At 46.2% G+C, this 25,012-nt stretch overlaps 1 long non-coding RNA gene across 1 annotated transcript in view; it reads right to left on the bottom strand.

The window, feature by feature from the left end:
- The window catches only part of LOC132476158 (uncharacterized), a 221,935-nt gene extending 197,275 nt beyond the window's left edge, over nt 1-24,660 (bottom strand). Inside the window, exons 1-2 of the long non-coding RNA XR_009530114.1 lie at nt 24,538-24,660; nt 21,727-21,809 (exon numbers count right to left, since the gene is read on the bottom strand). This is a non-coding gene — a long non-coding RNA (uncharacterized LOC132476158). The remainder of the gene's footprint in view (nt 1-21,726; nt 21,810-24,537) is intronic.
- Nucleotides 24,661-25,012: the final 352 nt, after the last annotated feature.

Here is a 25,012-nt window from a genome sequence, read left to right on the forward strand (position 1 = left end):
CCCTCTCCCATTGTCAGCTCCAACAGGGCCAGGATTTTTGTTTGTTTTATTCACTGCGGTTCCCCCAGTGCCTAGAACAGTGCCTGGTACACAGGAGGTGCTCAATAAATGGAGGAGGCTGAGAAGAAGGTGAGGCTCCCCCCCACCATTAGCTGGGCTGTGTGACCTCAGACAAGATGGCTCCCCTCTCTGAGCTTCAGCACCCACCCCCACCTCTCAGGGTTCTGGGGAGATGCAGTGAGACCTGGAGAGTCTGCAGCTAATTTGTGTGTGTCCTCACACAATCTTTCACCCTCTCTGAGCCATATTTTAAGCTCTTTACATATATTAACTCATTTAATCCTCCCGATAATTGGTAGGAAGCAGGTACTATTATTATCTCCACTTTACGAATGAGGAAATTGAGGCCCAGCAGAGCTAAGTGTGTCCCAGGTCACATTCAAGGGGTGGGAAGGATTAAAGTCTTTCCAGCCCGACCTCCCGCTTTGGGTTTGTAACAAATCATAACAGGTCTGGCTATGGGAGCCCCATTTTCCAAATGGAAAAGCTGAGGCTCAGATAAGGGCAGTTGGGGTCACACAGCGAGTCAAGGGGCAACCCAGACCCTGGGAACCAGCCCCCAAGGACCCGACTCAGTCCCATTGGGGTCTTGCCCTTCTGACCTCACCTAACAAGTACTGAGCCTTTTGCTTCCCACTCTGCCCTGGCCTGACAGTGAAATCAGTGGCCGTTCCCACCCCAGTGCCACCCTAGGTGTCCTGCAGGGAGGCTGCGTGCACGGGTGACGTAAGCCCTTGTTTTCACAAGGCTCGTTGCTCAACGGGCCCTGCCTGCTGCCCCACCATTAATGCCCAGCCTTTCCCCGAGGAGGGCGGTGATGGGAGCTGAACCACTATGGCCCAGAGGCCTGGAACACGCCCCAGCGGGCCTGCAGGCAGCAAGGGCCCAGAAACCAGGATCCACCTGACACCACCCACAGTGACTTCTCCCAGTTACCGTCTGGCATAGGTGTTTGTAGGAACCTGGGGCGGGGAAGGGTCTCAAAATGGCAGCCAGCAGCCCTATCCAACCCAGAGACGTGTTCAGCTTGACCCTACAGTATTTTGCTCCAGATTTTGTGTTTGTTTTGTTCTTTAGTGAATGTATTGCCAACATTTAAAAAGACACTTCACATCAAAATTCAAACTTCCAGCTTCTCTTGTAAGACCGGAAGCCGTGGGCCGGGACCACATGGCTAGGAGTGGTGGGCAGGAGCCTGGCGGGGACTGTGGAAGAACAGGCACTTCCTACCCAGATACATGCCCCTCCTCTGCCCCCAAACTGCTTTCAGAATTCCCTCTCCCAGTCTCTGCAGCTTTTCTTTAGCCCCATTTCCAGGAGGAAACCACGGCACCTTGCCCAAAGGGAGCGCCATTGTTGCTTCCTTGACAGAGAGAGGTGAAAGGGCTTAGAAATCAGCCAGCAGGTCGAAAAATAAGGCTGAAGGGGGAACCATCAGAGATGGTCCATGGAGATTGTCTCTAGTGGATTTGGGGTTGGGGGTTGCAGGGAAGGACTTTTGTTTCTGCTCTGTACCCTCCTGGCTGTGGCACCCTCTAGACCTCAATCCCTGGTCTATTAAATGCGGGTAATTATATCCCCTCTCTCTTGGGCGTCTGGGCCTACTGTTCCCCCTCACACTGACCCACCTCGACACATGAGAGTGAATTACCTCCCCTTAGCCCCACAGAGGGCCTGACCTCGCAAGTCATGATAACCTCACAAATCAGGCAGGTGGGAAACAGGCCCAGAGTGCGTTAGGACTTCCCCCACCCAGGATCACAGTGAACTGGTAGAAGAGCCGAACTTAAAAGCCAGATTTCCCCTGATTCCTATGTCCGAGATTTTTCCCACCACCCCTCCTCTTTGAGACCTCACTTTCCCCGCCTGCCGAATGGTAGCTAGGTTACATCCCCGAGGGATGACAGGCCCAGTGTCCTGGGATCCGGAATTTTGGAATCCTGGGATACCCTTGGCGCTGGCTAGTGAAATTTGCCTGAGCTTATGCTGCCACCACGTGGCAAGATCTGGGAATGCAGGAGTGATTTAAATGAATGTTTTTGATGGAGGACCTACTGAGTACTTTGCTTATGGGATATAGAGGTCAGCACTATGGATATAATAGATGCTCACAGGATAAGAGCAAGCCATCACTGAAAGAAATAAAAATATCCAACAAACAGACGAAAGGTACTCACTTTCATTTAGTCATTCATCAAATATTTTGGGGGGCCTTCCCTGGTGGCGCAGTGGTTGAGAATCTGCCTGCTAATGCAGGGGACACGGGTTCGAGCCCTGGTCTGGGAGGATCCCACATGCCGCGGAGCAACTAGGCCCGTGAGCCACAACTACTGAGCCTGCGCGTCTGGAGCCTGTGCTCCGCAACAAGAGGCCGCGATAGTGAGAGGCCCACGCACCGCGATGAAGAGTGGCCCCCGCTTGCCACAACTAGAGAAAGCCCTCGCACAGAAATGAAGACGCAACACAGCAAAAATAAATTAATCAATTAATAAAAACTCCTACCCCCAACATCTTCTTAAAAATATATATATATATTTTTTGGCACCTGAGCAACGTGGTTAAAAATATTTAAAAGATGCATTCTCTTTGACTCACAATTCCATTTCTGGAAAATTTGCCTAAATAAACATTCATAAATGTGTGTAAAAAAAACATTTTTGGCACTTACTGTGGCTCATGCCCTAGACACATATTCATGAACAAACAGAAGTGATTCCTTTTCTCATGAAATTGATATTCCTCTTGGGGAAGACAAACAATAGCCAAGATAAATGAGTCGACTATACAAAGTGTTATATTCTGGTAAGCACCATGGAGAAAAATACAGCAGAGGAGGAGCATGGGGAGTGTTGGGGGATTTTACTTTAACTTTAGACTGGTCCAGGGAGGCCTCATTGAAATGACAGGTGAGCAAAAACATGAATGCAGTGAGGGAGTGGGCCATGCAGATAGCAGCAGAGAGAAGAGCAAGTGCAGAAGCCCTGAGGTAGAAGCATGCCTGGCCCATGTAATCGCTGTGGGTGGAGTACAGGGGAAGTAGCGGGAAATTATCTCACAGAAATAGTGGAGGCCATATCACACAAGGGTTTGTGGGCCACTGTAAAGACTTGGGCTTTCACTTTGGGTTAGTGGGAGCCATGGAGAGTTCTGAGCAGAGGAGGGACAGTATCTGACTTCGGTTCTAATGGAATCCCTCCGGCTGCCTATGACGGATGGACTGTCCTGGAAGCAAGGGCAGAAGCAGGCAGCCCAGTGAGGAGGTAACTGGAGTCATGAAAGCAGATGACAGGGGACTCCACCAAGCCATGGAGGTGGTGAGAAATAGTCTGAATCTATTTTAAAAGTAGAACCTGGGACTTTCCTGGTGGTCCAGTGGTTAAGACTCCACGCTCCCAATGCCGGGGGCCGGGTTTTAATTCCTGATCAGGGAACTAGATCCCGCATGCCACAACTAAGGATCCTGCATGTCGCAACGATGATCCTGCACGCGGCAACGAAGATCCCGCGTACCGCAACTAAGACCCGGCGCAGCCAACAGCCAAATAAATAAATAAATATTAAAAAATTTAAAAAGTAGAACCGGGCTTCCCTGGTGGCGCAGTGGTTGAGAATCTGCCTGCTAATAATGCAGGGGACACGGGTTCGAGCCCTGGTCTGGGAGGATCCCACATGCCGCGGAGCAACTGGGCCCGTGAGCCACAACTACTGAGCCTGCGCGCCTGGACCTGTGCTCTGCAACAAGAGAGGCCGCGACAGTGAGAGGCCCGCGCACGGCGATGAAGAGTGGTCCCCGCTTGCCACAACTAGAGAAAGCCCTCGCACAGAAACGAAGACCCGGCACAGCCAAAAATTAATTAATTAATTAATAAACTCCTACCCCCAACACCTAAAAAAAAAAAAAAAAAAAATTAAAAAAAAAAAAAAAAAAAAAGTAGAACCTTCAGGATTTGCTGATAGATCCAGTTACAGAACAACCACACGATGGACCACTCTATAGCCACTTAAAGGGACAAGGTATATGACACAAAAAGTACTAGCAACCAACAGAAAAAAAGGAGATATATTTGATACATTCAAAATTAAAAACTCCTGGGCAGTAAAGGACAAAATCAACAGAGTGGAAAGACAGCCTACAAGATAGGGGAAAATATTTGCAAGTCACATATCTGATAAAGGTTAATATCCAGAAAATATTAAGAACTTCTATAACTCAACAACAGAAAGGGCTTCCCTGGTGGCGCAGTGGCTAAGAATCCGCCTGCCAATGCAGGGCACATGGGTTCGATCCCTGGTCCAGGAAGATCCCACATGCCACAGAGCAACTAAACCGTGTGCCACAGCTACTGAGCCTGTGCTCTAGAGCCCACGAGCCACAACTACTAAAGCCGCGTGCCTAGAGCCCGTGCTCCACAACAAGAGAAGCCACCTCAGTGAGAAGCTTGCGCACCGCAATGAAGAGTAGCCCCCACTCACTGCAACTAAAGAAAGCCTGCGTGCAGCAATGAAGGTCCAACGCAGCCATAAATAAATAAATAAATAAATTTATTAGGAAAAAACAACAGAAAAACGACTCAATTAAAAATGGGCAAAGGCTTAGAAACAGACATTTCTCCAAAGAAGATACATGAATGGCCAATAAGCACACGAAAAGATGTTCACAATCACTAATTATTACAGAAATGCACAAAACCACAATGATAGACTACCTCATACCCACAAGGATGGCTACCGTGGAAAAACAGAAACAAAATAACAAGTGTTGGTGATGACATGGAGAAATTGGAACCCTTTTGCATTGTTGGTGGGAATGTCAAATGGTACAATTACTGTGAGAAACAGTAAGGCAGTTCCTCAAAAAATTAAAAATAGAATTACCATACAATCCAGCAATTCCACTTCTAGGCATATACCCAAAAGAACTGAAAGCAGGGTTTTGAAAATACATTTGTACAACTATGTTCATAGCAGCAATTATTCACAATAGCTAAAAGGTGGAAACAACACGTGTCCACTGATGTATGAATGGATAAACAAAATGTGGTCTATACATACAAGGGAATGTTATTCAGCCTTTAAAAGGAAAGAAGTTCTGACACAGGCTACAACATGGATGAACCTTGAGGACATTATGCTAAGTGAAATAAACCAGACACAAAAGGACAAATATTGTCTGATTCTACTTATATGAGGTACCTAGAGCAGTTAAACTCACAGAGATGGAAAGTAGAATAGTGGTTTCCAGGGGCTGCGGAGAGGGGAAAGGGGAGTTGTTTAATGGGTTCAGAGTTTCAATTTGGGAAGATGAAAAGTCCCAGAGATGGATGGTGGTGATGGTTGCACAACGGTGTGAATATATAATACTTAATGTCAGTGAACTGTAGTTAAGATGGTAAATTTTTTGAACTTTTTTAAATTGCCGATTGATTTTAACTATTTACTTAGTAACATTTTTAGGTTACAGAAGAGTTGTAAAGACAGCACAGCATTCCCATAAAGTCTCTGTGCAGCCTCCTCTAATAGTAGCATCTTACATAAACATGATACATTTATCAAAACTATTGGATTATAAGATAGTAAATTTTACAGAGCTACTATATGATCCAGGAGTCTCACTCCTGGACTTGTATCTGGAAAAGGCAAAAACTCAATTCAAAAAGATACATGCGGGCTTCCCTGGTGGTGCAGTGGTTGAGAGTCCGCCTGCCGATGCAGGGGACACGGGTTCGTGCCGCGGTCTGGGAGGATCCCACATCTGGGCCCGTGAGCCATGGCCGCTGAGCCTGTGCGTCCGGAGCCTGTGCTCCGCAACGGGAGAGGCCACAGTGGTGAGAGGCCCACGTACTGTAAAAAAAAAAAAAAAAAAAAAAAAAAAAGATACATGCACCCCAATGTTCACAGCAGCACTATTTACAATAGCCAAGATATGGAAGCAACCTAAATATCTATCAATAGATGAATGGATAAAGAAGATGTGGCATATATATATATATACCATTGCAACAAAAAGAATAAAATATCTAGGAATAAACCTACCTAAGGAGACAAAAGACCTGTATGCAGAAAATTATAAGACACTGATGAAAGAAATTAAAGATGATACAAATAGATGGAGAGATGTACCATGTTCTTGGATTGGAAGAATCAACATTGTGAAAATGACTCTACTACCCAAAGCAATCTACAGATTCAATGCAATACCTATCAAACTACCAATGGCATTTTTCACAGAACTAGAACAAAAAATTTCACAATTTGTATGGAAACACAAAAGACCCCGAATAGCCAAAGCAATCTTGAGAACGAAAAACGGAGCTGGAGGAATCAGGCTCCCTGACTTCAGACTATACTACAAAGCTACAGTAATCAAGACAGTATGGTACTGGCACAAAAACAGAAAGATAGATCAATGGAACAGGATAGAAAGCCCAGAGATAAACCCACGGACATATGGTCACCTTATCTTTGATAAAGGAGGCAGGAATGTACAGTGGAGAAAGGACAGTCTCTTCAATAAGTGGTGCTGGGAAAACTGGACAGGGACATGTAAAAGTATGAGATTAGATCACTCCCTAACACCATACACAAAAATTAGCTCAAAATGGATTAAAGACCTAAATGTAAGGCCAGACACTATCAAACTCCTAGAGGAAAACATAGGCAGAACACTCTATGACATAAATCACAGCAAGATCCTTTTTGACCCACCTCCTAGAGAAATGGAAATAAAGACAAAAATAAACACATGGGACCTAATGAAACTTCAAAGCTTTTGCACAGCAAAGGAAACCATAAACAAGACGAAAAGACAACCCTCAGAATGGGAGAAAATATTTGCAAATGAAGCAACTGACAAAGGATTAATCTCCAAAATTTATAAGCAGCTCATGCAGCTCAATAGCAAAAAAACAAACAACCCAATCCAAAAATGGGCAGAAGACCTAAATAGACATTTCTCCACAGAAGATATACAGACAGCCAACAAACACATGAAAGGATGCTCAACATCTTTACTCATTAGAGAAATGCAAATCAAAACTACAATGAGATATCATCTCACACCAGTCAGAATGGCCAACATCAAAAAATCTAGAAACAGGGCCTCCCTGGTGGCGCAAGTGGTTGAGAGTCCGCCTGCCGATGCAGGGGATGCGGGTTCGTGCCCCGGTCTGGGAGGATCCCATATGCCGCGGAGCGGCTGGGCCCATGAGCCATGGCCGCTGGGCCTGCGCATCCGGAGCCTGTGCTCTGCAACGGGAGAGGCCACAGCGGTGAGAGGCCCACATACCGCAAAAAGAAAAAAAAAAAAAAAAAAATCTAGAAACAATAAATGCTGGAGAGGGTGTGAAAAAAAGGGAACACTCTTGCACTGCTGGTGGGAATGTGAATTGGTACAGCCACTATGGAGAACGGTATGGAGGTTCCTTAAAAAACTACAAATAGAACTACCATATGACCCAGCAATCCCACTACTGGGCATATACCCTGAGAAAACCATATTTCAAAAAGAGACATGTACCAAAATGTTCATAGCAGCCCTATTTACAATAGCCCGGAGATGGAAACAACCTAAGTGTCCATCATCGGATGAATGGATAAAGAAGATGTGGCACATATATACAATGGAATATTACTCAGCCATAAAAAGAAATGAAATTGAGCTATTTGTAATGAGGTGGATGGACCTAGAGTCTGTCATACAGAGTGAAGTGGGTCAGAAAGAGAAAGACAGATACTGTATGCTGACACATATATATGGAATTTAAGAAAAAAATGTCATCAAGAACATAGGGGTAAGACAGGAATAAAGACACAGACCTACTAGAGCATGGACTTGAGGATATGGGGAGGGGGAAGGGTAAGCTGTGACAAAGTGAAAGAGCGGCATGGACATATATACACTACCAAACGTAAGGTAGATAGCTAGTGGGAAGCAGCCGCATAGCACAGGGAGATCAGCTCGGTTCTTTGTGACCGCCTGGAGGGGTGGGATAGGGAGGGTGGGAGGGAGACGCAAAAGGGAGGGGATATGGGAACATATGTATATGTATAACTGATTAAATTTGTAAAATAAAAAAAAATAATAATAAAAAAAAATAAAAAAAAGAAACAAATCCAAATAAGAATATATATATATATATAATGAAAATATAAGAAAGATAAACCAGAAAGGAATAAAATTGTTACCTATAAGGGTTGGGTGGAAGTGGAGTGAAGGATAGAGATGGGAAAAGACTTCTATGACTGTATCTTTTTATGTAATTTTGATTTTCCCTCCAGCTTTATTGAGGTATAATTGACATAAAACATTGTGTAAGTTTAAAAAAAAAAAAAAAAGAAGATGTGGCATATATATATATATATATATATGAATATTACTCAGTCAGAAAACAAAAGAATGTAATAATGCCATTTGCAGCAACATGGATGGACCTAGAGAATTAATATTCTTACTTACTTAGTGAAGTAAGTCAGACAGAGAAAGACAAATAATATATGATATCACTTATATGTGGAATCTAAAAAATAATATAAATAAATCTATATACAAAACAGAAACAGACTCACAGACATAGAAGACAAACTTATGGTTACCAAAGGGGAAAGAGAGGGGGAGAGGGATAAATTAGGAGTATGGGATTGACAGATACAAACTACTATACATAAAATAGATAAGCAACAGGATTTACTGTATAGCACAGGGAGCTATATTCAACATCTTGTAATAACCTATAATGGAAAATAACCTGAAAAAATATATATATGTATATATAAAACTGAATCACTTTCTTCACTGTATACCTGAAACTAACACAATATAGTAAATCAACTATACTTCAGGGACTTCCCTGGTAGTGCAGTGGTTAAGAATCCGCCTGCCAATGCAGGGGACACAGGTTCGATCCCTGGCCCAGGAAGATCCCACGTGTCGCGGAGCAACTAAGCCGGTGCGCCACAACTACTGAGCCTGCACTCTAGAGCCCATACGCCGCAACTACTGAAGCCCACGCACGCTACAGCCCACGAGCCAAAACTACTGAGCCCATGCGTCACAGCTACTGAAGCCTGGGAACCTAGTGCCCATGCTCTGCAACAAGAGAAGCCGCCACAATGAGAAGAGTAGCCCCCGCTCGCCACAACTAGAGAAAGCCCGCGCGCAGCAACGAAGACCAACGCAGCTCCCAAAAATAAATAAATAAATAATTAATTTAAAAAAAGAATAACGTCATCTTAAAAAATATATATATATACTTCAATTTTTTTCATTGCTAAATTTTATGCTATGTGAATTTTACCACAATTTTTTTAAAGGACAAAGTAGATCTTCATATGTCAGCATGGAGAGATGCCCAGTGGCATTGTGAGGTCAAAGAAAGGCAGAGCAGTATCCTGATAGAACCATGTTTGTCTTGAAAACCTTCGCCATTAGCTAAAACAAGTTTTAATTGTGAATTCACACAGTGTTGATGAAGGTTCGGGAAAACCGGCACACTTACACACTTTTAGTGGCTTTGCAAAGTGGTTCAACCTCTCGTTGTACTTTGACCATAGCTATCAAAATGGGAAACATCATTGGGCCAGAAATGCTGGGCACATATACTACAAAGACACTCACACCTGCACAAGGACAATGAACATTGCAATAGCAAATCTTGTGATATAACATCAGGGGCTGTTGTTTCCAGGAAATACTCTCCAGCTGCTAAAAAGAATGGGGCAGGGGCTTCCCTGGTGGTCCAGCAGTTAAGACTCCGCAGTCCCGATGCAGGGGACCCAGGTTCGATCCCTGGTCAGGGAACTAGATCCTGCATGCTGCAACTAAGAGCCCGCGTGCCGCAACTAAGACCCAGGGCAGCCAGATAAATAAATAAATATTTAAAAAGAATGGGGCGGCTCTGCGGGAGAGGATCCAGACCAGCACTATCCCATAGGACTTTCTGGGATGACTGGCATATTCCACATCTGTGCTGTGCCATATGGGAGCTGCCAGCCACATGAGGCCACTGAGCGCTTGAGACGTGGCTAGCGTGACTCAGGAACTGAATTTTTTACTTCATTCAATTTCAATTAAATTTAAGTAGCCTCCTGTGGCTAGTGATGACTGTATTGAACCACACACATCTGGGACCATCTCCAAGGTCTATCGTTAAGAGAAAAAGGCCAAGTGCAGGCCAGGATGTGTTATGTGCAAACCCCACATAAATGAGGGGAGATACGTAAATGTCCTCATGTGTTTTATGAGGATGTAGTCTCCTACTGCAAAAGCCATAAGAAACCAGCAGCACTGGCAGCATAGAGTTCAGGGTGCTCAGAATGTTGTGTAATAACACACCCCAAAACTTAGTGGCTAACAACAACCCCCATTTTGTTTGCTCACGATCCTGCAGGTCAGGAATTGGGACAGGGCACAAGGAGACAGCTTGTCTCTGCTCCAGGGCTGGCTGCAGGCTGGAACATCCAAGCTGACTTCTTCATTCCCATGTGTGGCACCTCAGCTAGGCTGGCCTGAAGAGCTGATGGTCGCTGGAGCATGTCTGCCAGCGAGTTCTTCGTTCCCCCGTTCTCCATTATGTAGTTTCTCCCTCCACATGTGGCCTCTGCATGTGTGTTATTGTCGTGTGGCTTTCTCCGTGGCCCCTGCATGTGGTCCAAGCTGTCTCTGCTGGAGTTCTCTCCTGTGGCCCCTCCAGGTGGCCTCTCCTCATGGTCTCCCCATCACAGTAGCTGCACTCCTTACATAGCAGCTGGCTTCCCCCATGGCACAGAAGTGAAAGCTGCTAGGTCTTCTTAGGCTGAAGCCCCAAACTGGCTCGCCACCATTTCTGTCACGTTCTACTGGACAGGCCAGATGCAAGGGCTGGGGACTGCACAAGGGCATGCCTACCAGGAGGCTGGTTCACTGGGAGCCCCTAGAGGAAGTCCACTGCAGGAGGAGGGCGAGGGTCCTGAGGTGGGAGGTGGAAGACCCACCTCCTTTTCTAACTTTAAAATGTTCACCATGGATACGTGTTACCTTGTTGCCATTTGTCCGAGCTTAGAAAGCCACGCACGGCACGGTCCTGCCTCCACACCTTTGCTCCTGCTGTTCCCTCTGCCTCTACACCCTTCCCTCCCACATCCAGCTGAGAAATGCCCTGAGAAACCTTCCCTGAATGCCCAAGTCAAATTACTCTCCACTTCCTCTGTGCTCCCTACACCCGGTGACCCTAGGATCTTATTCTGCCCCGGCTGGAGTTAGTTTTGTGTAATCTCCCTCTCCTTGGAGCCCCTCAAGGTCAGCCCAATGTAGGTCATCTCCGTACACACACACACACACACAGGACTCATGCAGGTGCTGAGTAGGTGCTCAGTGATTTGGGGGCACAACCCAGGAAAATACACACTAGCCTGACCCACCATCTCCCCACCTGGCTGGGCGCAATGTTGGCATCTCTGGTTGCATTTGTCTAGAGTCACCGACAGGTGACGACAGAGCCCAACCTCCAACCTCTGCAGCTGCTATGAGTAGAGAAAGCAGGTGTAGGTGGTGAGCTTGAGAGGTCAGACACCCCAGGACAGGAAGCTCCAGGCCCAGCTTTGAAGAGAAATTTCCCCTCCTTATTGCCCATCCCCTTCCTCCTCAACTTCAAAGTTTGCTTCCCCCTCAAGCAATTGACTTTAATCATAGGCGTGCCAACCATTCATAGGTGCAGTGACCTGGTTGCCTCTAAAATCTTGTGCCAAGTGAAAAGCACCAGACACAAAAGAATACTCACTTATATCAGTATGGACTCATGGCTTTTACTTTATTCCAGGGGTTATAAATCCACCATTACCATTATTTGTTTCGATGCTCAGATTGGCCCTGATTTGGCTAGTGTCAGCCGCTTTCAGCTGGCTCCTGTGTCCTTTTATCATGTCCCCATCATTCTTGGAGCACGTCCTTATTTTCTGACACAACAAGATGTTCCAGGCTCAACTTCTACTTTTCTTACCCCAGCCCTCGTTCCTTTCAGTGGTGAAAATCTGGGTGCTGTCCAACATTAATCCTTACCAATCTAATAGGTGTAAAGGGATAGCCCCTGGTTGTTTTCATTCGCATTTCCTATTACTAGTGAGTTTGAGCCTTCCTCCCATGCTTGTGGTTTTCCTCTTCTGTAAATTGTTCTTCATGTCCATTACCCTTTTTCCACTGGGGCTGCTGTCTTTTCTGTTGTTGTTTGCAGGAGTTTCTCATATATTCTAAGCACTGCAGTCTTAAACACTGCAATGTCTTCACACTTAACATCTGCCTATTAACTTTGTCTACAGGGTCCTTTGGTCAGAATTCCTTCATTTTGATATAGTCAAAATGGTTCTTTTTTTTTTGCTTTTTATACATTTGTGCTTTTTTATCGTGGTAAAAAATAGATAACACAAAATGTACCATTTTAGTTACTTTAAGGGTACAATTCAGTGGCGTTAAATACATTCACCATGTTGTGCAACCATCACCACTGTCCACATCCAGAAATTTTTCATCATCCCAAACAGAAACTCTGTTCCCATTAAACGGTAATCCTCCTTCCATCCTCTTCCCCACAGCTCTGGAAACCTCTAATTTGCCTTCTATCTCTATGAATTTGACTGCTCAGGTATAAGTGAAATCATAGAATATTTTTCCCTTTTGTGACTGGCTTATTCCCCTTAGCATAATATTTTCAAGGTCCGTCCATATTGTAGCACATGTCAAAATTTCATTTCTTTTTTTCTAAATTTATTTATTTTATTTATTTATTTTGGGCTGCATTGGGTCTTCGTTGCCGCGCGCAGGCTTTCTCTAGTTGTGGCGGCCGGGGCCACTCTTCGTTGTGCTGCGAGAGCTTCCCACTGCGGTGGCTTCTCTTGTTGTGGAGCACGGGCTCTAGGTGCACAGCCTCAGTAGTTGTGGTGTGCGGGCTCAGTAGTTGTGGCTCGCGGGCTCTAGAGCGCAGGCTCAGTAGCTGTGGCGCACGGACTTAGTTGCTCTGTGGCATGTGGGATCTTCCTGGACCAGGGCTCGAACCCGTGTCCCCTGCATTGGCAGGCGGATTCTTAACCACTGCGCCACCAGGGAAGTCCAAAATTTCATTTCTTTTCATGGCTGAATAGCATTCCATCGTGTATATATAACTTCTACTAATTTTTATAATTTTGCACCTCATGTGAAGCCTTTAATCCGTCTAGAATCCACCTTTGTGGATCTCTCACTGGCCGATGGCAGTCAGCTGACCTGGAGTCTGGGAAATGCAGCCTGCAGAGGCCAGCTCCTCTGTAACTCAGAACAGAACCAGGGGAGGGCAGAACAAGCATCTGAGGGCAAGGAGGACCAGTCCCTCCCCAAAATTCAGTATGAATTAAAGATCCAGTTTTATTTGGGGCCACTTTCCCAACACCATCTTCTGAACAGTGTCTCCTGGGCGGCGGGGCTGCCGTTCTTGTGTCGTTACTTCTCAGGGATCCAGGGACTGCTCCACCGTCACTGCTCTGCCTTGCTGGTCTGTCTGTCCTTGCACCAGCACCCACACAGCCTCTACTATAATGGCATACGTCTTCCAACTGCTGATGGGGAAGCCCCCTCTTGACTCTTCTTTTCTAAGGTTGTGGCTAAGTTCTTTCCATGCCACATCTCATCAAATCCTCAAAACGGCCCTGTGTCAAGGGGTACAATCCTTATCCTCACAGGACAGGTGAGGAAACTGAGGCCTCAGGGAGGGAAAGTGACTCGATGAAGTTTACAGAGCTGACAAATGGCAGAACCAGGACGAAGCAAGGCGTAGCTGACTCTAGGGCTGCCCTGTGATCCCCAGCACCCAGCTGCCTCTCCCGTTTGTAGTCTGCCAGGTTCTTATCTGTAAGAAGGGGGAAAGGGCTGGAAAGGCCTGCTGGGCTGGCCACTTGCCAGTTTGCTTGCATATCAGGAAGGAAAACCACTCATATCAGGAAAGGAAACCACTGAGCATTTAAACAGAGAGACCTTCCAACAGGAAATTGGTTACAAAAAGGACGCAGGAGCCCAGAAGCCAACCAAGAAATTGTGAAGAATCTCAGAATCCGCAGCAGCAAAGTCACCGCCACTTCTAAGCTGGAGGGCCTGAGGGAGGAAGTAACACTACCATAGCCCGGGGCCTGTGGTCACTCAGCAAAGCGGGAAACACAGTGGACTGTCCTGTGGGAGCTGGAGCCGTGGAGAACACTCAGTTGTTGATGGAGATGCAGCCCAAGGTGTAAGGAGACAGGGAAAAATACTTCTGCCTTCCTCAAACCTCCAATCTCCCACCAGGATCTCTCACTGGCTGATGGAAGTCAGCTGACCTGGAGCCTGGGAAATGCAGCCTGCAGAGGCCAGCCCCTCTGCAACTCAAAACAGAAGCCGGGAAGGGCGAACAAGCATCTGAGGGCAAGGAGGACCAGTCCCTCCCCAAAAGGACCTCCCTTCCTGGTCCCAGTTCCCACCAGGCAGTCCCCACCATGGCTCCAGCCCTGGCTTCTTGGATCTAGTGATAACCACATCCTCCTGTCCCTCTGACCTCCCGCTGTAGCTCATCCTGGGGAGCCTCCTCCTGCCCTTTTGGCATCTTAGCTCTTCCATCATCTGTATAAGCAATTCCTTGTATTTCATCTTCTGTTTGAAATGCCTAGAGTGTCTCCATTTTCCAGACTGGATCCTCACTAATACAGCCATACCATAATTCAGAGAATGGCCACAGTGCTACATGCTAAGTTTGTGGACTGACTGCGTAAAGAACCAGAGGGGAGGGCAGAACTTAGGTGTGCTGAGTCCCCAAGGCAGGGCCGATCCCAGGCACAGTGTGGACCAAGCTGCAGAGGAACCACAGCAATCCCAAGGCTGACTCTGGGTCTACACAGATGCTGGGCATTCCCAAATCAGGACCCAGGCACAGCTGAGAGGCTCCATGTGGTTCTGGCCAAGGAAATCAGCTTCTATTAAGGGCCTCCTGTGTGCCTGTCTGTATTCACATATCACCCCATGTTAGTTTTCTAGGGCTGCCATAACAAAGTACCACAGACTGGGTGGCTTAAACCACAGACATTTATTTTCTCACAGTTCTGGAGGCTGGAAGTCCGAGATCAAGGTGTCCACAGGGTTGTTTTCTTCTGAGGCTTCTCTCTCAGCTCAGAGATGGCCGTCTTCTCCCTGTGTCCTCATACCCTCTTTGCTCTGTGCATCTGTGTGTCCTAATCCCCTCTTCTTATAAGGACACCAGTCATATTGGATTAGGACCCACCCTAGTGACCTTGTTTTAATTTAATCATCGCTTTGAAGACTTATCTCCAAATACAGTCACACTTTGAGATGCTGGGGGCCAAGTCTTCAACATATGACTGGAGGGGGTGAGCACAATTCAGCCCATGATAAACCCCAATCTCACAACGTGGACATTATCAGCCCTGTTTTCCAGATGAGGAAATGGAGGCCCAGACAGTGATTTGCCCAAGGCCACCCAGAGCTGGGTCAACTCAGGTCCAGGCTCTTCACCTCCCGTCAGGCCCCCCAAAAATCTTCTCTCACTCTTTGTGATTTCCTCAGACCCTGGGAAATGGATTCCAGTCTTCCCTTTAATGCTTTTCCTTTGTGTCATAAGACAGTGATCCACCATGTACTGAGCATGTATTACGGACCAGGCTCTTCCATTGGCATTTTGTATGTTTTCTAAATACACAAGATGCCTCTTCCTCAAGCCTCTGCTCAAACCTCCTCAGGGACGCCCCCCTCCCCGAGCCCCTTATTTGTAACAGTGCCTCCACCCACACAGATCCATCTCCTGCTTTATTTTCCTTTACAGAGTTATCAGTACCTGAAAATATCTTATATGTGTGTTTATTTTTTTACAGTCTTCCCCCAACGAGACTCCATGAGGGCAGAACTCAGGTCTTGGTGTATCCCTAGTGCCACGATGAGATTCATTATAGGTGCTTAATGTTAGTTCAATAAATAATCAAATGAAAAAAAATAATCAAATGAATGAATGCTCTCGTCAAATCCTCACCAGACATCTGTATGATGAGGGCCCTGGGATCATCAATTTATTAAAGAAGAAACTAAGCCTCAGAGAAAGTCCCAAGTTCACCCAGCTAGTACACAGTGAAGCTGGAATTTGAACCCAGGTCTGTATTCTCAACCTCCACACCCAGGCCAATCTCCTTGCCTTGGCCTTCCTTCTAAATCTCTCCCTGCTCTGTGGCTTCCCAAATTACCCTCACAGCTACCCTGAACCTCTTGTTCTGGAAATTCCAATTCCTCACTGAGCTGGGCTGCAGTATCATTTTGTGCCAGCAGGTGTCACCAGAGAATTCCTCATGGCCACAATCAGCTGTCCAGCACTCCAGAGCAGGAGCCAGAGTTTATTCAATCACCTTTAAGGGTATTTCCAAGATTTTGCTCCACAAACCAGTTCGCAGCTACATCCTTGCACCTGTGTTCATGGGCTATGGGGTGAGAATTCCTCTGGGAATGGATTCCTAGAAATGGAATTCCAGAGAGCAATGAACATCTTTAACTTGCATAGATTCCATGAACTTGCTTAGCCTGGTTTACAACCCAGGAGTGTGGGGCCCAGAGAGGGCGTGTGGCTTACCCAGGGGCACACAGCAAGCTAGTACAAGGGCCAGGTTTGAAACTGGCTCCACTGGCCATGAATTTTTCCATGCACTTGGAAGACACTTCCACCTAGGCTGAAGTGCTATCTTTGTGCATTTTTTACATGTTTGTGGGGCTGGATCTGACTACTCCTTCTGTCATTCAATCATCTACTTGTTCATTTAACAAATGCATTGGTGAGATACAGGCTCAATGCTGTAAGAATGGCTCAAATAACAAATGTCTACAAGACAAGAAAATAGTTTACTTTCCTCTCTCACATCAATCTGAATGAAAGCAGACTTGGATGGTGGCTTTATGGTATCAGGGACCCAGACTATTTTCTATCTTATAGCTCTTCCATCTTCAACCAGCAGTTTCCATCTCATGGTCCAAGATGGTTGCTCTAGCATTGCCATCACATCTACATTCCTGCCAGTGGGTAGTAGAGAAAAGGAAGTAGAAGTCAACTTCTTTAAGGGCACAAACCAGATGTTTTGTGCCACTTCCACTCTCATCCTATTGGCTGGAATTAGTCATATGTCCTATATTGCTGCAAGGGAGGCTGGGAACAGTAGTCATTAGGTAACATAGCTGAGCAGCCATCATATTTTCTTCTAAAACTCGGTGATCTATTACCAATGAATATACTGTCCAGTTTCTGACGCTCATACATTTTCTGGGCACCTACTATGTGTGGGAGAAGGTGCAGCAGACTGGAAATAGCACAGACTTCGGAATTTGACTCGTCTTGGGTTTGAATCCCAATTTTGCCTTTCCCATCTGTGTGTCATGACCTCTCTGAGCCTCAGTTTCCTCATTTAAAAAATGGAGACAAAAGGGACTTCCCTGGTGGTCCAGTGGTTAACAATCTGCCTGCCAATGCAGGGGGCACGGGTTCAAGCCCTGGTCCAGGAAGATCCCACATGCTGCGGAGCAACTAAGCCTGTGTGCCACAACTACTGAGCCTGTGCTCTAGAGCCCACGAGCCACAACTACTAAGCCCGCATGCCACAACTACTGAAGCCCGCACGCCTAGAGCCCATGCTCCACAACAAGAGAAGCCACCACAATGAGAAACCCGCGTGCCGCAGTGAAGAGTAGCCCCCACTCACCACAACTAGAGAAAGCCCGCGCGCAGCAATGAAGACCCAATGCAGCCAAAAATAAATAAATAAACAAACAAATAATTTTTAAAAAAGAAAAGAAATGGCAGCTGCTTTTAAAATGAGCCATACCCTGAGCCACACTCCCAAGGGCCAGAGGTGACTCAGCAGAGGCCCTGCCCTCGATTCCAGTGGAAAGACATTCCAGGGCAGCCTCCTGTCGATAAAAGCTCAGAGACATGTCTGTGCATAATCCCAATGCATCAATCATGCATGAGTCAGAGCAGTTATGCCCATAAGTCATAAAGCAGCAGCTGGGCCCAGGATTCTTGGCATCCTTCCAAGCCCATCTCCCCAAACCCATTTTACAGAGGAGCAAACAGAGCCAAAAGAAGCGCTGCGAGCACAGCACGACTACACTGTTTTCTTTTATCAGTCTCCTCCTAATTGGGCATGGGGGTTGGTTCCACTTTGGAGCCATCGTAAACAGACTTGGCTGGGCCTCCCTATGCCTATAGGAGCAGGGTTTTCCAGGGTAGCTGGGGAAAAAGAATTGCTGGGGTGAATTGTGGATCCAGGGGGTGCTCCAATTGCAACAGAGGGAGGCGTCTCTCCCCAATTTACTTATAGGTCACAGTTTTTCAACCTCAGCATTACTGACATTTTGGGATAGAGAATTCTCTGCTGGGTGGGGGGGGGGCTGTTCTGTGCCTGGTAGGATGTTTGGCAGCATTCCTGGCGTCTACCCACAAGATGCCAGTAGCATCACCACCCCCAGTTGTGACAACCACAAACGCCTCCAGACATTGCCAATGTCCCCTGGGGGGCAAAATCATTCCCAGTTGAGAATCACTGCTCTCAACGCACAGAGCCTGCAGCAGGGTTTATAAGCACAGATTCTTTAAGCAGATTTATAGATGTTATTGATTTTCTTCTCTTCGGACAGGTGCACGCGTTTTATCTCTTTGGAAGGGGTCCATGACCTTGGTAGTCACTGGTTTAAGAATAAAGATTTCAGGGACTTCCCTGGTGACGCAGTGGTTAAGAATCCTCCTGCCGATGCAGGGGACATGGGTTCAAGCCCTGGTCCAGTAAGATCCCACATGCCGCGGAGCAACTAAGCCGTGTGCCACAACTACTTAGCCTGCGCTCTAGAGCCCACAAGCCACAACTACTGAGCCTGCGAGCCACAACTACTGAGCCCGTGTGCCTAGAGCCCATGCTCTGCAACAAGAAAAGCCACAGCAATGAGAAGCCTGCGCACCACAATGAAGAGTAGCCCCCGCTCGCTGCAACTAGAGAAAGCCCGCGCACAGCAACGAAGACCCAACGCAGCCAAAAATAAATAAATTAATTAATTAATAACAAAAATAATTAAATTAAAAAAAGATTATTAAAAAAAGAATAAGGATTTCAGGTTATTATTGGGATAATTAGTGGGATTTGAATATGGAGAATAAGAATATTATAACATTGTATCAGCATTGAATTTCCTGGTTTTGAAAACTATATAGTGGTCATGTAAGAGAATGTCCTTGTTCTTAGGAGATGCACACTAAAGTAATTAGGAGTCAAAGGACATTGTATCTTTTTTTGTGTAACTGACTCTCAAATGGTTCAGAAAAATTACACACACAGAGAAAAAGAATGATAAATCAAATGTAGCAAAATGTTGACAATTGGGGGATCTGAGTGAAGGAGATATATGGAAAGTTGCTGTACTATTCTTGCAACTTTTCTGTAAATTTGAAATTATTTTTTAGAAATTATTATTTTAAAAGAGTTTTTAGAAATCACCATCTAGTTTTTAAAACGTGGTTTTAATCTGTTATCCCCCCTGCTCCCAAGAAAAAGGTGCATGATTGTGCCCAGGAGCTGGGACCCATTCAGGTCACAGTCCCAAGAATCTCCCAGAGATCAGATCGGTGCTTTGTGACCGCCTGGAGGGGTGGGATAGGGAGGGTGGGAGGGAGGGAGACGCAAGAGGGAAGGGATATGGGAACAGATGTATATGTATAACTGATTCACTTTGTTATAAAGCAGAAACTAACACACACACACACAAAAGAATCTCCCAGAAAGGGTTCTCTTTGCTTTTATTTGGGTCTGTAAAATGCCCTGAAAGAAGCTCCACCCAGCATTAACAGTGGTTAGTAATGGCCCCTACCTAGCCCCAGTTTTGTTCAAATGTCCATGCCTCCTCCAGGAGCCCAGTAGGCTCAGGAAAATGACCCCATCCCCAGATCCTTAGAAGGGCCTGAGGGGTCTAAAGGGAATCTTTTCCCCCTCCTAGTGACTGGTCCAGGAACGGGCATGTGATGCAAGGGAGCCAATGAGGAACAAGGAGCCTCCAGGCTGCTTTTTTACTTGTTTTGATGAATAAAATGAAAGAAGTGACTTATGAGACATCTGACCCTAGCACTCTTGGATGCTGCCCTGATAACACCATACGTGAAGAAGCCCATCTAGCCTTCTGGAAGATGAGAGGCCACAAACAGAACTGAGATGCCCCAGCCAACAACCAGCACACATTGCTGGATGCTTGAATGAGCACAGCTGGAAGCTGAAGGAAGCTGCAAGAGTGAGGCCAGGTGAAACCATCAGTGGAACCACTAGCCAATCCACAGAGTTGTAAGGAGTAATAATCAACGCTGTTTTACGCAACTGTTTGGGGATGATGTGAAGATTCGGTGAGGTTGTAACATGACACAGAAAGTGCTCAAATAGATGCTGGTCATTATTGCTGACCACGTATTACTGTTCTCATCCCCATGCCGATCACCCCCTCTGTTCCTCTCCACCTATTGAAGCTCCCCCTATCATCCTCCACCCATCTCTTACCCTGCTTCATTTCTCCACATCACCTGTCCCTACCTGACATTAGATCATCTTTTTACCTGTTTATTGTCTGTCTCTCTTGCAACTGGGAGGGTAGGGACCACTGCTGTATGGCCAGCATCTTACACAGCACCTGGCCCACAGCAGGTCTCAGTAAAGATTTGGTGAATAAGTGAATGGAGCAATCCTGATCAACACGATTTGAGGCAAGTCATGGGGGGGCTCCATCCCCCAACCCTGTGACACCTTGGGGTGTCCAAGTCGGGTGGCTTTGCAGCCTGCATCTCAGAGCTAGCAGGAACTGGAGAACAGAGACCTGAAGGAGAAGGGGCCAGCCACCTGACTCTCTGGGGAGCTCATGCACCAGGAAGCAGGTACAGTGACGGCAAAGGCCCAACAGTGGATGACAGCGCGAGATGTCAGGAGACAAGGTTGGAGAGTCAGCAAGGCCTCGACTGTCAGGTGAGGATGTGGATCTCACTCCACCGCCCCATAGTCAAGTGTAACAAACGTTTCTGCAGGGTGTCCTGCCTGGCAGGTACCCCACCTCTCACTGTGTTCACTGTGAACCTCATAACAAGCCTATGAAGTGCTGTTCTTTCCATTTCACGGAAGGAAAATAGACCCACAGAGGCTCAGAAACACAGCTGTGAGACTCCACGCTTCAAAGGCCAGGCTCCTTCCACCGCCCATTGCTGCCCTTGGCCTTTGTCCCATCTTAGGTGTGTAATTCTGCCTCTTCCCTCCCTTCTGACTTTGCTCTAACTTGATGACCAAAATTATATGTCATTCTCTAGGCCAGAAAAACTACTTGAAGCCACTGGACATCTCAGCTTGGGACGTCCAACCTGCACCTTACACGCAGCGTGCCCAAAACAGAACTCCTGGTCTCCCCCGCTCCGCAAACCTGCTCCCACCTTGTTCTTCACCCGCTCAGTCAATGGCGCCTCCATCCTTCCAGTGGTTCAGGCTAGAAACCTGAGAGTCATTCTCGACTTCTCTCTCCCTCACCCCACATGCCATCAGCCAGCAAGTCCTGGCCACTCCACCCTCAAAATGCAACCAGAATCCACCACTTCTCCCACCTCCACAATCACCCTGGTCTGACCCTCCATCCCCTCCTACCTGGACTATTGCAGTCACCTCCTCTCTGGTCTCCTGCTTCTGCACGGGCTCTGAGTCCACCTCTGATGTGCAGCCCGAGGATCCTATTAAAATATAAAGTCAAGGTTACTGTACAATTCTTTACCAGAATTGCCCAATAGAACTTTCTGCAACGGTGGAAATGTTCTAAATCTGCACTAATTCATTACCCACCAGCCACATGTGACTATTGAGCACTTGAAATGTGCAGAGTATAACTGAAAGACTGAAATTTTAATTTTACTTACTTTATTAGCTACCCTCTGTTGGCAAGACTGTGGGAAACAGGCACTCTTGAACACAGAGGGTGGGAGGAAAAATTAGAATATGATTCTAATGGCTACCTACCGACCGATAGGTTTATCTATATCTAGCAAAATGACAAAGCAGTTAACATTTGTCAAAACAACCCCACTTCAGGAGTCCAACAGATCTACCTTCACATGCAAAAATGACATTAAGTAAACCATCTATAACATCCAAAGATAGGAAATGACCCAAGTGTCCACCAATAAACAGCTAGTTAAATGAATTATGGTCCAGCCACACAGTGGAATACAATGAAGTTATAAAAAATGAATGAGGAAATAATGACCCCCTAAAGCACAAAGAAAAAAATAAATTAGACTTCATCAAAAGTAAAAACATTTTTGTGCATCAAAGGACACTATCAAGAAAGTGAAGACAACCAACAGAATGAGAGAAAATATTTGCAAACTATGTCTCTGATAAGGGTCTAGTGTCCAAAATATATCAAGAACTTTTACAATTCAACAATGAAAAGACAACCCAATTGTTAAATGGGCAAAGGATTTGAATACATTTGGATTTATTTCTCCAAAGATATATACAAATGGCCAATAAGCACATGAAAAGATGCTCAACATCACTAGTCATTAGGGAAATGTGAATCAAAACCACAGTGAGATACCAGTTCACATCCATTAGGATGGTTACAACCAAAAACAGAAAATAACAAATGTTGGCAAGGAGGTAGAACAACTGGACCGCTCACACATTGCTGGTGGGGATGTAAACTAGTACACCTGCCATGGAGAACAGTTTGGCATTCCTCAAAAAGTTAAAGTTACCATTTGACCCAGCAATTCCACTTCTAGGTATATACCCAAGAGAAATAAAAACATATGTCCACACAAAAATCTGTACATGAATGTTCATGGCAGCACTATTTATAACAGCCAAAGGTGGAAACAACCCAAATGTTCATCAACTGAATGTGTAAACAAAATGAAGACTATTCATCCAATGGAATATTGATGGCCATAAAAAGGAATGAAGTCCTACAAAATGAATGAACCTTGAAAAAATTATGCAGAGTGAAAGAAGTAAGACCAAAAAAGGCCACATATTGTATGACTCCATTATACTATATGAATATATATATTTTTTACTTTCAAAGCATGTGAATGTCCTACATATTAAAAATAAAATTATTTTCTTAAATATAAATCAGGTCATGTAACTCCTCTATTCAAAACCTTAGAATTCCCCGGCAGTCCAGTGGTTAGGACTCCACGCTTTCACTACTGAGGGTGCCGGTTTGATCCTTGGTCAGGGAACTAGGATCCTGCAAGCTGCTCAGTGCGGCCAAAAAAAAAAAAAAAAAAAAAGAATTAAAAGGGAATTCCCTGGGGGTCCAGTGGTTAGGGCTCTGTGCTTCCACTGCAAAGGGCACGGGTTCAATCCCTCATCGGGGAACTAAGATCCCGCATGCTGTGCAGCATGGCTGAAAAAAACCACAAACAAACCTTACAGAGATTTCTCAGTTCATTTTAAGTAAAAACCAAAACCCTCTAAATCGTTTCAAGACCCTACCCTATCTGCCCCTCTCCCTTCCTCTCTGACCTCACCTCCTCTCACCTCCCCCTCTCTCACCTACTTCATGTCTCACTGGCCAATTTGCTGTTTCTGGACATGGCAAGCATGTTCTTGCCTCAGGACCTTTGCACTTGCTGTTCCCTTGGCTTGGAACAATTTGCCCTCAGATATTTGCATAGCTGGCTCCATCTCCTTTAGGTCTTGGCTCAAATGTCACTATCTTGAACAGGCCTCCCCTGACTCACACCCCCACCTCCCAGGAGACTCTGTCATGTTCCCTGCTGTTTCCCTAGAACAACCTGGGCCAGATTGGTGCTTAATAAATGTGTTCAATGAATGAATAACCTGTTTGTCCATCACCCATCTTGTGCTGGCCACTAGGGGATCTCCAGACACCAGCAGTAACCAGCCCATCTCAGCCTGCTTGGAGGCCTGGGACACATGCAGAGAGCTTAGAAAGGTGTTTCCCTGAAATCTGAAATCCAGCCCTCACCAAGACAAGCCACCTTAATCTCCTGGATTGAAAAATTGAACTAAGCTAAAAGTAAGGCAAGGCCAGCCAGTTTTGCCAGCATTCACCAGGATTTGGGCTGCAACCTGTCCCTGCCATGGAAGCACACTTTTCTTTCCTGAAGGTATAGAAGGAAACAGGGAAGGAGCATGGACCTGGCTGGGGATGGTGGCCTCCCAGGGCATGAACACCCAGGAAACACACCTGGGATGACCGGCTTTTCCTAGCAGCAGAAGAATCCAGGGCTTAAACCCTCAGAGAACCAGAACAAGGGTGGAGCTTCCAAGACGTTCTAGAAGGGTTCTCACCTCCCCACCCTGCTCCCCCTGGGCACCTCTTGGGTCCCTCCACGGCCTCTAGAACAGCTCCCATTTGGTGACACCAGACGGAATTTATGTGAGCAATTACTGTGTACTTTGTAGTCAGCTTGACCGGTCATTTACCTGCTGAGGAAGTAAAGTCATTTGGTGGAGACTTAATTCATTCATCAAGCATTTACTGAGCCCTACGCTGATCCAGACATGGAGGTTCAGCTGTGAACCAAGCAAGTCCCAGCCCTCAGGAGCTTGTTTTCTGGTGGCGGAGACACGAACTGTAAGTTCACAGCCTACGACAAGCACTGAGAAGACGGGGTGATGTCACAGCGACTGGAGGAGTGAGCACCTCTCAGCGACGTGGTGAGGGGGGCCTCTGAGGAAGCAACACCACTCGTTATCATGAGTAAAAATATGCTGCGGTCTAGCTTGGCCCGGCGCCTAACAGATATTAAGCGCTCACCAAATCTTACAGTGACTCTCATCAGTCTACTGTCCTCCCCCTCAAGAGAACAGGCACTCCCGGGCACACAGCACGAGCTGTCACACAGTAGGGGTACGCTCGGTCCTCGTAACCGCTGCACGCGGTAGGGCTCAGAAGTCG

The sequence above is a fragment of the Mesoplodon densirostris genome, chromosome 16, assembly GCF_025265405.1.
Source record: "Mesoplodon densirostris isolate mMesDen1 chromosome 16, mMesDen1 primary haplotype, whole genome shotgun sequence".
Taxonomy (NCBI): Eukaryota; Metazoa; Chordata; class Mammalia; order Artiodactyla; family Ziphiidae; genus Mesoplodon; species Mesoplodon densirostris.